Genomic DNA, 17030 nt, shown 5'->3' on the forward strand with positions numbered 1-17030 from the left:
AATGCATTTTCACACACTTATCCATACAGTCAACATATACCCTTGTCTTGGGGGGCACCAACACTGACCACAAAGTCAGATACTGCACACAACAGCAAATGGAGGAGCAAGTAGGATGAAACACATAGAACTGTAGGGACATGACACAAGTCACTCAGGAACAACATAAAAGTAGAAAAGGACAAATGTGTATCCACAAAGACAACAACTGTTTGGGTTTATTACCCTTAAATTTTCAAAGTCCAAGGCCTTTGGCCAGTCCATAAAGTGATGCACAGGCCCTCACTTGACCCCTAACTACCATGGAACCTCCACAGGAAGGGGCATCAAGTGTGCAGGAAGGCACCTCAGGGATGTTCCTTAGGGGCGATGGATTTGAGAATGGGGTTTGGTCTTGGGTTTGGGAGGGGTGGTCCGCTTTTTGGGAGGGGTGGGCTTCTTCTCAGAGGGGGAGGTATGGGTACTTGCAGGGGGGAAGGGGAGGCCATGGAGGTGGAAGGGAGGGGCTGTGAGATGGGTGGGGGCCTCTTGGTTTTGGGACATGGTGGAGGGAAAAGGGGAAAGGCTACAGTTAAAGGTTGAGCGACACGGGGACAGTCATCAGAAGAGGGTGGAGATTTGGAGGTCGATGGAGTGGTTGTCTGCTGTGTTGGTGTGGTTGTTGTGGGTGCGTGCTTCTGGGAGCTATGGTTGTGTTTGGTGGGTGTCTGTTGGATGGGTGAGTAAGTGTATTTGTGTATTTGGGGGGTCTGGGAGGTGGAGGTACTGGGGGATGGAGTGGTGGATGTGTGTGTGCCTTTTAGGGTGGTGTCTATGGATATGGTGCTTGTGGTGGATGTCAGGGGGTCTGCTGGGGTGGTGGCTGTGGGTGTGATGGATGTGTCACTGACTGTTGGTGTGGTGCCTGTGGGTATGCCAGATGTTGTGTGTGTAATGCTGGTGGTGGTGGGAGTGTCATGGGAAGTGGTGATTGTTGTTGTGTCTGTGAGTGGCTGTTGTTTGCTTGCATGCCAGTGTGTTTTGTGGTACTTGTGTTTGTGTGTGATATTTGTGTGTTGATGTGGATGCATGTGGATCTGTCTGTGTGCTTTGGGTAGGTAGGGAAGGGGGGATTTGGATTGGAAAGAGGGATGTGGAGAGGGGACAGAAGGTGTAGGTTCGCTGGCTGACTTTTATGGTTTTGCACACCTCCAACATGTGTGTAGAACGTGACATGATGGAAAAAAGACAGTGACTTACTAAAGAGGGGAAGTGCGAAAGGGTGTGACTGGACAGAAGTGTGTGGCGGGTATTCTATGTGATGGTGAAAAAAAGGTGTACCTAATCTATACAGTGTTTTGGAAATAATGTGCTCTGGTGCCTGTGTCTAGGGGTGATAACGCAAAGGGTTGTGGTGTGTGAGGGGGTGTGTTTTATAGTGTCCTTTGCAGGTGTGTCCAGTGTGGCAATGTGTGTAAGCGGTGTTGTTTTTAAATCCATCCAATGGGTCGTTGTTTATTACTTTGGTGACTGTGAACCACCATGGCTCGGACCACCATTGGCTGACTGCCATGGGTGCCCGCCCCTGTGACTTTGGCCTTTGTATATGGTCAGTGGTTGGTCGCTGTGCTGTCGGGGCTAGAGGTTGGACCACCTATTTCCGGGTTTCCGTGCCACTGCTGGTCTGCCTTTTTTGGTTAGCAGTCAGCGGTCCTGCCTGTTTGGCTCTTGATACAGCAATCTGTAGGACCGTCAACATGGCTGTCTTTTTAGGACTGTCAACATGGCGGCCTGGCGGTCCGACTGCCAAACTGGTAATGAGGCGCTAAATGTTCAATCCAAACTAACCAACAGTTTTACAGTCTGTTTCCAAGAAGGGATCCAACACTAAGGCCCTCATTACAACCCTGGTGGTCGGTCATAAAGCAGCGGTAATACCGCCAACAGGCCGGTGGTAACCAAAATGGAACTATGACCACAGCAGAAACCGCTCAGACAGACAGCCACTTTAACACACCGACCGAATCAACAAGCACCAAGGCGGTAACCACCAACATCCAGGCAGAAGACAATGTACCTCCCACACTGTTGCGACCGGCCTATTCAACACCTTTTCCGGGGCGGTACCAATGACATCCAAAGCTTGGTGGGAACACTGCACAGAAGTCAAAGGACTCACCTGTAGAGACTCATGGAACAATTACAACACCATGGAGCCTGAGCTGCACATATTTCCAATGCTCTTCCTTCTGCTGCATTATGAACATCAACGCCAGCAAAGACGACCACGGTGAGTACTGCCTCCTAGCACACAAGGAAAAAGAGAGTGACACACACACGCAACACGCACCACCCCCGCTCCCAACTCCATACACACAACCAGATGCAGTAACATTACATATTCCCCCCGTACCCATCAGGAATAATGCAAGGACAAAATGATTTGAAGAAAGTGAGTGTAATACGATAAAATAACATGAATAAGTGCATCAGAATACAAACGTATATACATATTAACAAATGTAGGGACACTGCCCAGTCCTCAATGTCTGTGGGCAACAGGGCCACAACACATAGGCCAAGGCCCCACCTCATGCCTGCAAAAACACGGAGAGAACACTACAGAGGCATCAGGTCGAAAATACACAGGCACCTCAGGGGGAAAGGGAATGGGGGGCACCTCAGCCGGAAGATGGTATAACACCACTGATCCTGGAGGGGGCAACATGCCCTGTGCGCTGTCCTGGGAAGTGCAAGGCCACACTCTCTCAAGTGGGTGGTTTGCCCACTGCTTGGTCCTGGGGAGTGCAAGGCCACAGTCTCTCCAGTGGATGGCTTCTCCACTGGTTCTGGAGGGAGCATTGTGCCCAGTGTGCTTCATCCTGGAAAGGATGGGGTGATTAGATTGGCTTCTTCCACTGGTTCTGGAGAGGGCATTGTGCCCAGTGTGCTTCATCCTGGGAAGGATGGGGTGAGTGGATGGCTTCTCCACTGGTTCTGGAGGGGGCATTGTGCCCAGTCTGCTTCATCCTGGGAAGGATGGGGTGAGTGGATGGCTTCTTCCACTGGTTCTGGAGGGGGCATTGTGCCCTGTGATGCAGATCTTGGGGAGTGCAAGGTCACAGTCTCTCACCTGGGTGTCAGACCCACAGGATTTGCAGGGGCCAGGATGCACAACAGCCCATGGAGGCAGGACTACACACGGACTGCCAGCGGTAATGGCTGCTCAGTTGTGGCAGTGGCGATACTGGTGGCGGTGCTGGCACTGGTGGGGGGAGGCTCCAGCCCATCCCCTGCAGCCTCGGACGGCTGCCCACTGGGGCTGCTGCTGCTGGCAGTGGTGCTGGTGGTGGTGCTGCGGGCAGTGCTGGCAGCGGTGGGGGGAAGGCTCCAGCCCATCCCCTGCAGCCTCGGATGGCTGCCCACTGGTGCTGCTGCTGGCAGTGGTGCTGGTGGCGGTGCTGGCGGCGGTGCTGCTGGCAGTGCTGGCAGTGGTGCTGATGCTGGCAGTAGTGGGGGGAGGCTCCAGCCCTTCCCTTGCAGCCTCGGACAGCTGAATTACCATGGTTGGTGGTGGGGGCTCCGAATGAGACCCACCACCAGGCTTCCTGTCCTTCCTGCCTGCTGGTGCAGGCCCCTTGCCCTTCCTGTCAGCAGCCAGGGATTGTTCCTTGCCCTTCCCTGTCGAAGCTGGTGGTGCCTCCTTGCCCATCCTAGATGCTGCTGGTGATGCCTCCTTGCCCTTCCCTGTCACAGATGGTGGTGCCTCCTTGCCCTTCCCTGTCACAGCTGGTGGTGCCTCATTGCCCTTCCTTGAAGCACCTGGTGCAGGCACCCTTTCAGTGTTGCTGCCTGGTACCTGAGATCCTCTCCCACCTGCAGAAGCTGTCGACACTACTGTGGCCGTGGACTGGGTGGCTGAGGTGCTCACCTGGGTTCTGAAAACCCTGGCCCAACGTGAAGGATGGGGGGAGTGGTAGGGAAGAGGTCAACGGTGGAAATGAAAAGCTTCTTTGGGACATTGGGGCGGGAAGAGGGTGAAGGTTTAGCAGTGGAGGAAGAGGAAGTGGTTGTAGGAGGCGTCTGTCTGCTGTGTTTGGGTGCAGGTGCATGGGATAGATGCTGTTCTGAGGTGACTGGCTGTTCGGTGTCTGAGTGCTTGCGTTTGTGTACTTTGGGAGGAGGGGGCACAGACACAGGGGGAGAGAACACAGGGGACGTGTGCATGGATGTGGGGGTGGTGACTGCCAGTGAGGGGTGTGTAGTGATAGGCGTGATGCTGATGGTGGGAGTGGATGAGGATGTAGTGCATGCAGGTGTGAGTGTAGACGCAACTGGGATGGAGGTGGACAACGAGGAGGAGGGGGACACAGTGTAGGCAGTGGGTGTTGGTATGTCTGCATCTAGATGGTGTTTGTGTGAGTGCCTGTGTAATGATGTGTGGTGCTTGTGTTTGCCTGAACCACTCCTGTGTGTTGCCTGTGTGCTTGGGATAGGTTGGGGTTGAGGGGAATGGGATTGGGTAGAAGAAGTTGGAGGGGGGAGGCTAGAAACAGGGACAATGGCTGCCATCAGGGAGGAGGCCAGAGCCTGGGTTGATCTCTGTTGGGCCACCATGCCAGAGTGAGTGCCCTCCAGGAATGCATTTGTTTGTTGCAAATGGGCTGCTAGTCCCTGGATGGCATTCACAATGGTTGACTGCCCAACAGAGATGGATATCAGGAGGTCAATTGTCTCCTCACTCAGGGCAGCAGGGCTAACTGGGGCAGGGCCTGAGATGCCTGGGGCGAAGGAGATGCCCACCTTCATCGGTGAGCAGGCACGGGAAACACACTGAGGGGCTGCTGGGAGGGCGGTGCTGGTACAGTGGTGACAGCTGTCCCACCACCAGGGAGCTTCCATTAGAGGAGGTATCACTGTCAGAACTGTCCCCTGCAGTCTCCGCCGTGGTACTCCCCTCCGTCCCACTTGTGCCCTAACCGTCGGTGGATTCGGCATCCTGGGCCCTGTGGGATGCAGCTCTGCCCATTGCCGGTGCCTCTGTTCCTCCGCCAGATGATGCTTATGCACATAAGGACAGGGTGACAAAACAAAAAGGGGGGGAGAGACAAAGGATACCCTTGGTCAATGGCGGCACCAACAACACCGTTGGCGTACACAAAACACACACAGGATACAGCCCTACGCCCTAGGCAATGCACTAACATTCACAATCCTAGTCACCAGCCCATGGACAGGGATACCTAATGCCAATTGTAGCATACCTGAGACCCACAGACCCCTGCCCAGTAATGGATGCCTACTACTTTGGTTGGAGGAGGTTTACATCAGACCCTGTCAAACATGGGACCTACCCTGCAATGTCCTGCCTGGCCTAGGGGCACCCACAAACCGACATCACCCACCCGGATGCCACCCCACCACACGCAAGTAGTATATTGGGGCACTGTACTCACCCCCTTGTGGCTGCTGTGATGCCCCAAGCGCCCATCCAGCTCCGGATAGTCCACCGCCAGTATACGGGCCATCAGAGGGGTCAGGGTTTGACGGGCACCACTTCCTTGTTGGGGGGCCATCCCCTGCTGGGCCTCCGCCGTCTTCCGTGCCCAGCGTCTCAGGTCCTCCCACCATTTCCAACAGTGGGTGCTCTGCCTGCCATAGACCCCCAGGGTCCGCACGTCCTTGGCGATAGCACGCCATATACCCTTTTTTTAATGGGTGCTGACCTGCAGTGAAATACACATAGGAAAAGGTATCAGTAAGACCATCCTGCCTGTAACACTCATGGCCCACCATAGCCCTCACATCCCCTTACACATAGACATTGCCCACCATACATGCGGCACACTGCCCAGAGCCCTTCCAGCAACCCCCCCCACACGAGGCCCTCACACACAGTACTCAATGCATTCATGCCCTATGCATCGTGCTCCCAGTGTACTCACCTGTTGATCTGGCGGCCCATACAGCATTCAGTACTGGAGTAGGACCCCATCTCCCAGTCTCTCCAACTCCGCAGCGGTGAAGGCAGGGGCCCTTTCCCCAGTGACACGAGCCATGGTTGGTTCCAGACACAGGTCACAGCAGCACTTGCATTGTAGGTCCTCTCCTGTTGAAAGTCAGGTAGCAAGTGAGTGAACAGATAGAAAATTGTGGTCACGTCCGCATTGGTGTGTACGTTCACCACAGGCGTACATCACCATTGGCCACTGTAACCCATAGGGCCCAATGGTATCCAATGAGAAGTTGCACAGAGGTTCTCGACCACCTCCCTCAACGGGCCACTACGTCAGCGAAATTATCTCATTTCCACATGTCCTTCCATACAGGACAGGCGGATGCCATTTTGGGGGAGGAGTGGGCAGGCCATGGCACCTAACTGCATCACAGTACACCTAGGCACCATTTGGACCTATCCAACAATATAATGTTACAGGCACAACATGCAATGCAGTGTAGTGTTTGTAAATATGGAATACTGACCAGCTGCTCACCGTTTTCCCCCCTAGATTGCAACCACTGTGGATGAATAGGAGATGGAGACATCCCCACGTGTACAGGCCCCTGGTGGACTTGGCAACAATGGAGGACAGGCACATTATCCTCACCTAGAGACTGGATAGGGCCACAATCACAGAGCTTTGTGCCCAATTGGAGCCTGACCTGAAATCTGCTATCCGTCAGGCCACCGGGATCCCCCCTCTTGTGCAAATCCTATCTGTGGTCCTTTTCCTGGCAACTGGCTCCTTCCAAGTGACAGTGGGCTTGGCAGCCGGAATGTCTCAGGCAATGTTCTCATAGTGCTGACCAGAGTGTTGTCTGCCCTGATTAAACACATGCGCAGCTACATCGTTTTCCCCTAGGTGGAGGATTTGGCCACAGTGAAAGCTGATTTCTATGCAATGGGACATATCCCCAACATTATTGGGGCTATTGATGGTACACATATAGCATTTGCCCCCCCCCCTTCCCCCAGAGAAATGAACAGGTGTTCAGAAATCGAAAGAGCTTTCACTCCATGAATGTGCAGATAGTGTGCCTGGTAGACCAGTACATCTCCCATGTCAATGCAAAGTATCCTGGGTCTGTGCATGATGCCTTTATCCTGAGGAATAGCCGCATACCATATGTGATGGCTCAACTCCAGAGGCACCAGGTGTGGCTAATAGGTGAGCCCTGGTTCCCACCCAGTAGGTGTTGTTGTATGGGTATGGGGTGGGCCCTAAGGGTTAGTGTGTGTCCAACAGTTGTCCCTCGATATTTGCAGGTGACTCAGGTTTCCCCAACCTCGCATGGCTACTGACCCCTGTGAGGAATGCCAGGACAAGGGCAGAGAAGCATTACAATGAGGCACATGGGCGAACAAGAAGAATCATAGAGAGGACATTCAGAGTCCTGAAGGCCAGGTTTCATTGCCCCCAACTAACAGGTGGATCCCTGTACTACTCACCCAAGAAGGTCTTCCAGATCATCATGGCATGCTGCATGTTTCACAACCTTGCCTTACGTCGCCAGGTGCCTTTTCTGCAGGAGGATGAGGCTGGAGATGGCTGTGTAGCAGCAGTGGACCCTGTGGACAGTGAAGATGAGGAGGCAGAGGATGAGGACAACAGAAGTGCAATAATACGACAATACTTCCAATGATACACAGGTAAGACACTGTAACTTCACTTTTCATTGACAGTTTTGTGTTTGACATTGTCACTGGCAGGCTTGTTTTCCCACTTCTATGGCCACTTAGTGTACCCTCTGGCATATCTATTTTCAGATATTTGTGCCCCACTATCGTTCCTGGTGTGTTGACTGCAGTCAACTACAGGTCATTCCTATGTATACATTACTGTACAGTTGTATTGCAGTGTTTAAAGCTTGTTAAACGAATACATAGTTCAATCATTTGACAGACTCCATACCTGTATTTATTCAAATGGTGTTTATTTAAGTGCCAATATGTAGAGGGGGATGTGCAGTGGGCTGGGGTGATGTTGGGGGAATGTCCAGGATAGAGTCCATTCTATGTGGATCACAGGTGCATTGTCCAATGGGGCATAGGATGTGGAGCAATGGCAGTTCAAGGTGGACAGGGTGGGACACAAGGGTGACAATCAGGTGAGTCTTATTTCTTGGTGGGGGTCTTGGCAATAGTCTCTGGCTTCTGCCTGGATCGCAGGGACCATTTGTGGGGTGGTTCTCCTTCTGTAGGGGGAGGGGTGCTGGTGGCCTGTTAGTCCTGTGGCGGGGCCTCCTGTCCACTAGCGGTAGCCAGGGTGGAAGGCTGTTCATCATTTTGGCTATTGTCAGGGGCCCTCTGGTGTGCCACTGCCTCCCTCATGGTGTTGGCCATGTCTGCCAGCACCCCTGCAATGGTGACTTGTGCCTCTGTCCCCTGAACCGTGTGCCCACTGCCGCTGACCCCAAGTCCCTGATCGTCCTGTGTTTGTGGGGTGGCCTGGGGTCCCTGTAGTGGTGGCCACACTGCTGATTGATGTGTCCTGGGGCAGAGGAATGGGCCCGCTGGGTCGGTACTGTGCTGGTGTTTCCTCAGGGGCGAGGCTTTTTGGTGGTATGGGACTGTGCCTGGGTAACCGACTGTCCGGAGGTCCAGTGCTGCTGTCATCACTGTGAGCCTCTTCTAGTGGGGGGACTGGATGTTGCTGGCACCTCCTCTCTGGTGACGTTGGGTGGGGGACCTATGGGGATGTAAATGCAGTGTTATTGTTTCTGTGTGTGACATCTTGTGCATGGGTGTTTTGCCCTCTATGGATGTTATTGCCCTAGCAGCTTTGCATTATGTGAAAGTTATTTGGTGGCCTGGGTGATTCTCTCTAGTGTGCATGCTTTAGTGATGGGTGTCCATGCAGGTCTGTGATGGGGGTCCGTGCATTAGTGTTACATGCAGGGCTTGGTATTGGGAGGGGTGAGTTGTGATGGTGAGGTGTGTGTGAGGTGGTGGAGAGATGGGAGTGAGGGTAAGGGTGGGGGTTAGTGATGGCATGCAGGCAGGGGGGGTGATAGTAGCACAGAGTTGACTTACCAGAGTCCAGTCCTCCTCCTACTCCTGCCAGGCCCTCAGGATGCATGATTGCCAAGACTTGCTCTTCCCATGTTGTTAGTTGTGGTGGAGGAGGTGGGGGTCCACCACCAGCCCTCTGTGCAGCTAGTTGGTGTCTTGCTGCTGTGGAACGCATCTTCCCCCGTAGGTCGTTCCACCTCTTCCTGATGTCATCCCTTGTTCTGGGGTGCTGCCCCATGGCGTTTACCCTGTCCACAAGTCTCTGCCACAGCTCCATCTTCTTTGCAATGGATGTCTGCTGCACCTGTAATCCGAATAGCTGTGGCTCTACCCGGACGATTTCCTCCACCATGACCCTTAGCTCCGCCTATGGGAACCTGGGGTGTCGTTGTGGTGCCATGGGTGTAGTGTGAGTGGTGTGGGTGAGGGTGTGTGAGGTGAAGTGTTGGGGTGTGTGATGTAAGGTGCATGGATGGTATATCGGTGACGGTGGTGTGTGGCTGTGTTCATGCTATCTCTCTTGTGGCAATTGTTTTTAGTCGTGAAGGGTTGTGGGTAATGTGGGTGTATGGGTGTCAGGTGTGTTATTCAAATTGTCTAATGTAGTGTTGTTTTGTATGTGTGTGTGTATTTTGAGCACGGCGATATGTACCACCAATGGTTTAGCGCCATTGAATGTCCGCTGAGGTGATTCGTGGGTCATAATGCTGTGGGCGTAGTTCTGTTGGCGTAAGGGTATGGGTTTTACTACCACCAGTTTATCACTGACCTTTGGGCTGGCTGACTTGTGTGTGTGGCTATATAGTGACGGATTGCTATGTGTGTCATAATATGGGTAGCAGTAATCTGCTGTGGCGTCGGTATGTTAACGGCAGTCAGCATGGCGGTAAGCGGTACTTACCGCCCATGTCATAATGAAGGCCTAAATCCTAATATTTAAATTGGGCGTGATTATGAGTTTTCCCTTAATATCCTACCCTACCCGTTCCTCGTAATATTCTGTTGGGTTGGGATTATGAGTTTGAAGGTATTTAATGCACCCAATAATTATCAGGTGCATTAAATAAATCAACCTTTGTGAAATTTCGTCAGGTTAAACCTGCCAAAGTTTAACATCGGAAAACCATACAGTAATTATTGTCTCATGCAGATCATGCATTAAACACCAAAAACCACATTTTATTTCCAGGAAACCTATAACAGGTACTATTTATTGTACCAAAAAAACAACAAACCCTGGGGCATCGTTATTTACCAGATGCAGTAAATAGCACTGATACTTGTAATCAAGCCCATAGCCGGAGTACTTTCCTGTGATAACCCTTGATTGCAAGACCATAATGTCAAATTGGTCATTGATGTTGAAGAAAGCATACGCACACACACACATATATATTGTCACATATATAGAAGAAATTAAATTGTGAGCACACAAGTGGTGATGCCTATATCAACATTAATGGTGAGATGCACTAATTCTTAGTAATGACAAATGAAAAATATACTTAAAGAACACATGAGTTATACTTCTCTTTTCTGATATTAACTCTAGGATTATAATCAAGGTCCTTATATTTGTCCAGAGGAGGCCCAGAAATGCAGTTTGGCTGAAACTCTTTGGGGGTTTTAATAGGAGGCAGATGCAAAGCACTAATGTGTTGAAATAACACTAAGACTAAAATCACATTCAGGGCAATTTAGCTTGCTATACTAGGTGGATCAACTATCTCCAGATGTTGAGTGACGGACATGGAGTTTCAAGAGCCATACTACAAAAAGGACATGCAAGGATTTGATCAGTAAGAGCTTTGGATTAGGATGATGAGTTCTTCTGTTTGTGATTTTTAATGTACTAAATAATGTTGTACAATAAAATATGATTAAATTAAATTATTCTTGACAACATGTTGTGCAGATTTAATCAACCATTGAAGTGTTTATAACAAATAATGAAAATATTAAATAGAAAGATGGTCAGTGGTGACATGCTTCGTTGTTGATCAACAATGTTTTTGCGATAATTTATCCCTTTGAGAAGAAAGTGGCTAATTACGATTTTGGCGGTCGGCTCAACCCGGCTGCCTCACCCCTGTCATATTACAATGTTCCCACTGGGCTGTCTGGTGGGAAAGTCGTATTACGACATTCGCGCTGGTCAGCCCGGCGGGAACAGTGACATAGTATTGGTTAATACCGTAGCACAAAAGCGCATTCCAAGGGCACTGGGCAGGAGGGCCCCTGCACTGCCCATGCCACAGGAAGTGCAGAGGCCCTCCCTTTGACCCCCCCCCAGCACCATGTTTCTGCCAGACTTTCCATGGTGGGGTCCCCGCGGTAGAAAGGATGGCGGAAACAGGAGTCGTGATCAGCAAGGCGATGGTGAGTTCAGTGCCACCGTGGCTGACAACGAGTCTGACCGCTGGCAGCCCATGTTCCTGGCAGTGACAGTGGTCCCTTGGTGGTCCGATCGCCAGGGTCGTAATGTGGCGGTCGGACCGCCTGGAGTGCAGCAGTCCGACCGCCACCGCAAGTCTGGTGGTCTTTAGACCGCCAGACTTGTAATGAAGCCCAAAATTATTCATATTGTAAGTGGGCTGTACGGGGTTATTCGGGCTACCTCCATATGTTGATAATGTTAGGAGTCAGGCTGCAACATTTTAAAACCAGCTAGAGCCATCTAATTGACTTGTTTGAACTACAATTGAAATGGAGCTTCTGTACTCAAGACAGGACTGGATTAAGGCCAAGACTACTGAAGTGTGGAGTTCAGCGTCTATGTAAGGTATGATCTTTCTTTGTTGTATAATTTACCAGAAGCAAGTTTAGAGATCTAGCATTCAAGAAATAGATTCCAATTGATATATATGCCTATATAGTGGGAGAGGTCATTACTTCCTTCCAGCTGAAGGCATTCTAGAATGTTAGTCAATGTCTAGTAAAAAGAAGCTTAGTTTAGTAGAAGGCTTCCTTTCTCCTAATCCAGCCTCTAAAACTCTTATAAATCAGCACAGCTGATGAAAATTCAGACATCAATGGAAAGTCAAGCCTACTGGATGAATGACCAACTGGACTCTGAGTCATCTTCCATTTCTCTAAAGGTCCTCATGACTTACCTTTGATCCTGACCTGTTATTATGGTATTGGTGGCATTGTTGGAATGGTATTAGTGGGATGGTATTGGTGATGCTGGTATTGGTGGTGGTGATGTGATATTGGTGGTAACCTGGGTTGTGATCCTTAGCACAAACCAGCTCTCAATGAGGTCAGTTTTTGCTGTCTGTGATAGTCCTCCACCTAGGAATGTTGTGAAACCACTGCAGTCCTCTCACAGAGGTCTGTATTAATTTTCTGTGCTCTTGTTTGGTATCAGCAACTGTACTCACAAGGACCCTTAGAATGAGTGCAGTAACATGAAAGGTAATACAACTCCACTCCAACAATGATGCAGTATGTCCGAGTACTACTACATTCTTCTAATGGTAATGACACTGTCTGATATGTTTCCTTCTTAATTTGCTTTCAACCTCAAAGGCCATGTTTAATTGAATATGGTTATCATTTGGGAACATGTTATCCTACCCCTCTGTATAGTAGTGGTACAGTATGATTTTCCCTAAAATCACTTTTTGATCAAAAGTCAAGGCAAATGGGCTTGATTCAGGATGCTCTGGCAGGTTGTCCACTATTTTGAACATGGTGTCCCTCTCCATGTCTCTTCACTGTTTATATACATGCCACGCGAGTGTTTTATCTGATTTGCTACAGTCTATAAATCTCTTGTAATAATGTCTATATTAATTTAGCCCCTGTGTCCATATAATTTTACTGTCACTTTAATCTTAATACTCTAGGTCAATCATTATTCTCTTGTGTGTGGTTAGCAATGACACTATAGTATATTAAGTTCTGTATGTACTGGATTAGAACTTCACTTTCAGGGTGGTCCTCGTGGCCTGGTCTTCGGTATTGAAAACTAAATTTTTGCAGTGTAACTTTCATCTCTTTGGGGGACCTTGTTAACCTGATGTATTTTTAATTTGCTTTAGGTCTTGTCTGTTTTCTTTGGCTGCCATGCCTCCAGTCAGAAACAGAAACAGGCGAGAAAAAGGAGGAATAATCAAAGCCAAGACATGCCAGAATAAAGATGTTGGCAGGGGTAAAGGAAGCTAAAGGCAAGAGAACTGTAAGAGAGCTGTGTGAGCGAATGCATAAGAGGTGAACAGAAATGTGGACTTAGTAGGCCACTAAACAAGCAACAAATGCTAAAGATGAACAATGGAGGAAAAAAGAAACTTACCCACATGGGGAAAGCAAAACATGGGGTAATTAAAAGAGATAATAAATAGTATTTCCTTATAAAAAAAGCAGTATTGACAAAGTCAGCAGGTCCCCTTTACTGTGACAATGCATGTGCACATAGACATGTAGAAATGTATTTCAAGCAGTACCACATTACACCCTGACCTACTTTCTTTGCCAGTGCTTTGAACTGGCATTGGTGATATTGCTGGTAATGATGGTATTGATGAATTGTAATATTGGTGGTGGTAGTCTTGGTGGTATTGGTGACAGTGGTGGTGGTGATGAGGCAGTGATGGCGGTAGTTTTGGTTGTATTGCAAATGTTGGTATTGATGGCAGTATTAGTACTATTAGTGGTGACATCCCTGGTGGTACTGTGACAGTATTGATTATAGTGATGGCATTATATGGTATTGTTATTATGGTTGGCTGCAGAATTGGTGGTATTTGTGATGTTGACATTGTGGTATTGATGATGACATCATGGTGATGTTGGTGGTGGTGATGGTATTGGTGGCATTGTTGGTGGGTTATCAGTGGTATGACATTGGTGATGCTCATATTGGTGGTGGTAATGAGGTATTGGTGGTTTTGATATTGGTGGTAGCTTTGGTGGACATTGGTGGTGGTATTGGTGATGGAGTGGAATGGGTGTAGTATTTGTATTGGTGTATTATTGGCAGTGATGTAGAATTGGTGGAGATGTAAAGTTGATGTTGGAGTGATATTGATGTTGGTGTGGAATTGGAGGTTGTGTGATACTAGAGGTGGTGTGGTAATAATAGTAGTATCGGTGTGGGTGATGATTATCTTGGTGGTTTTCGTAGTGGTATTGCTGGTGCTGGTGGTGGTATTAGTATTAAAAGTGAATGTGGTAGTATTAGTAATATTTGATGTGGCAGATATTTTGGTATTGGTGTTATTGGTAGTGTTGGTTGCATTGTGTGGTTTTAATGTTGTGTGGTACTGGAACTGATACTGGGGGTGTTTGTATGATGGTAGGATATTGGTGGTATACAGTGTTGGTGTTATTGTTGGCATTTGCACTTGTGGTGGTAATGGTGGTAATGGTGGTGGTGGTATTGGTACAAGTGGTAATGATGGTATTTGTATTGGTGATATTGACAATGGTGGTATTGGTGATGGAAGTCACATTTCTTCAATGAGATAATAAATTGAATGTGAGAAACGTGTGATAGTTTAGTGTATATTTCAGATGCAAGATAGTTGCGCATGTATTTCAATGGAAGCATTTAAGAGAAGGCAGTATTATACATAAACATGCAATGGCATGAGGTAAACCAAATCCCATTCTATGCATATTTTTAAGAACTGGTAACAACATGTCAGGCAAGCATCTAACACTGTCCATAGGAGGCCTAAAACAAATAACAAATGTGATTTCTCTCATGTCAGATGAGTCAAAATATCTTGAGATAGTGTCTTGCATTAAACTATCACATACCCCTCTATATAATCCAGGGGATCTTAAAGCTCCCATCTGATAATGAGTGTAGCTTTTCCAAGATACAATGCCTCTGTCACAATATGATTTGTGTTTCACTCACCATCTCAATCCAAAAGATAATATTAATTATGTAGGCACCTGGACACCTATCCTGACACTTGCCTGTGGCTTCTAGTTCCTACTTGTCCCACACTGATCCAGTGACACCTCATCTGCCTGGGTTTTCCCACTAAGGTTTTCCCACTCACCGTTCTTCCTGCCAACAAAAGTCCTGCCTGCCCCAGGACCTTCTTAATGCAGGCTGCAACATGACCACATAGCGGACGCATGCAGCAGCTGCACAGCTGGTGTACTGAAGGTGTGCCAAAGGCAAGCCTGTCTGCATTTGTCCATGCCTGGACCACACCAGACACATGCCTGTACCACGCCAAGTGCAATGACTGCTGGTTATACCTCCCTCCCCCAAAGATACACCATCACTGAGCTTTACACCCTGAACCCCAGATGCCGCAACAAACACAGCCACCTCGCTGACCCATTCGCCATGTTAGGACCTTTCACCTGCACCCACTGCCACTTCACCTGCCACAGCACACACACCAGCCCACCGACCAGCCCCACCCTGAACACACAACAAACACCACATGAACCAAAACACCAACTCGCATGTGCCTTTTTCAACACACGCTCACTACACAAGCATTCCCCCGAATTATGGAACCTCATTGTCACCTTCACACCTGACATCGTCTTCCTCACTGAGACCTGATTCAACCACACATCTGCTCCAGATATTGCCTCAGTGATCCCCAAAGGATATAAAATAATTCACCAGGGCCACACCAACGAGCCGGGAGGAGGAACAGACATCATCCACAAAGGCACCATAGAGTGCACCACCACCACCGACAAAACCACCACCCCATGGAACATCTCAACTTCAAGCTCCAAACAGATGACAAAACAACCATCAGAGGCACCCTCGCATACCGACCCCCAGGTTCCTGGTTCTGCAACACCATCAAGGACTCCAGTGCGCCCTAGCCTTAGACACCAAGGACAACATCTTCCTCCGTGACCTAAATTTCCACATCGATGACCCCAACAACAACAAAACTGCACACCTCCTTGACACTCTGGACCCCATTTCCACCTCCAGCAACCGCGTCAAGTGCAATCATGTTACAAAACACACATGGACTGATTACTCCATCGTCCACTTCAGCATCTCCAGCCCCCACACCTTCGATCCCAAGATGACCACACACCCCACCGGAGGTCCAACAGAATCTCAGAGACCAGCTTAGCAGATACCCTCAGCACCTCCAACCCCACCACCACCACCAAACTCGAACAGGGAGTGAAAAACTTCAACGCCTGGATCACCAATTGCGCCAACAGCATCGTCCCCATCAAGAGCAACAACCAGGGAAAATCTTCCAAAAAGGCCAGCTGGTACACCCAAGAACTCAGCACAGCAAAACAAGAAAGCAAAGAGCTGGAGAGGAGATGGTGTGCCAGCAAGGATGCCTCAGACAGAGCAGCTCTCATGACACCCAACTCATCCTCTCACGCACCGACGACCCCTCCACCACCAGAACCAACTTCCATAGATGCATGACAGCATCACTGACTAGATGAAGAACTACTGCCTGCAGCTGGACACAGACAAGACAGGAGTATTAATCTTTGGCAACAGCAACAATACATGGAATGACTTCTGATGGCCATCAGACCTAGGACCTGCACCCACTCCCTCTGACCATGCCAGAAACCTCAGAATCATCATTGACAACAGGTTCACCATGAAATCACAGATCAATGCCGTCTCCTCTGCCTGCTTCCTCAATTTGCACATCTACATAAGATCTTTAAGTGGCTACCCCTACACCTCAGGCAACTCCACTGGCTTCCCGGACAGAAGAGACGCCAATTCAAGCTGCTGACCCACGCACACAAGGCTCTACACAACCCATGACCATCATGCATTAACCACCATCGAGAAGCCTACACTCTGCTTCCCTTCCACTTGCCTGTGCTCTCTGCATCTACTGAAGCAGAAGTGGAGGACGCTCCTTCTCTCAAATCGCAGCAAATACCTGGAACAGCCTTCCCACGTACCTCCGAACCATCACCTCACTTCCAGAATTCCAAATGGCCCTCAAGACCTGGCTGTTCGAATAAGCCTCTGGGTCCTGCAAGTGCCTGGATTCCCTTTTGGGTGATTAGCTGCGCTTTAAAAATCCTTATTGATTTAATCTTTTTAGTG

The sequence above is a fragment of the Pleurodeles waltl genome, chromosome 10, assembly GCF_031143425.1.
Source record: "Pleurodeles waltl isolate 20211129_DDA chromosome 10, aPleWal1.hap1.20221129, whole genome shotgun sequence".
Lineage (NCBI taxonomy): Eukaryota > Metazoa > Chordata > Amphibia > Caudata > Salamandridae > Pleurodeles > Pleurodeles waltl.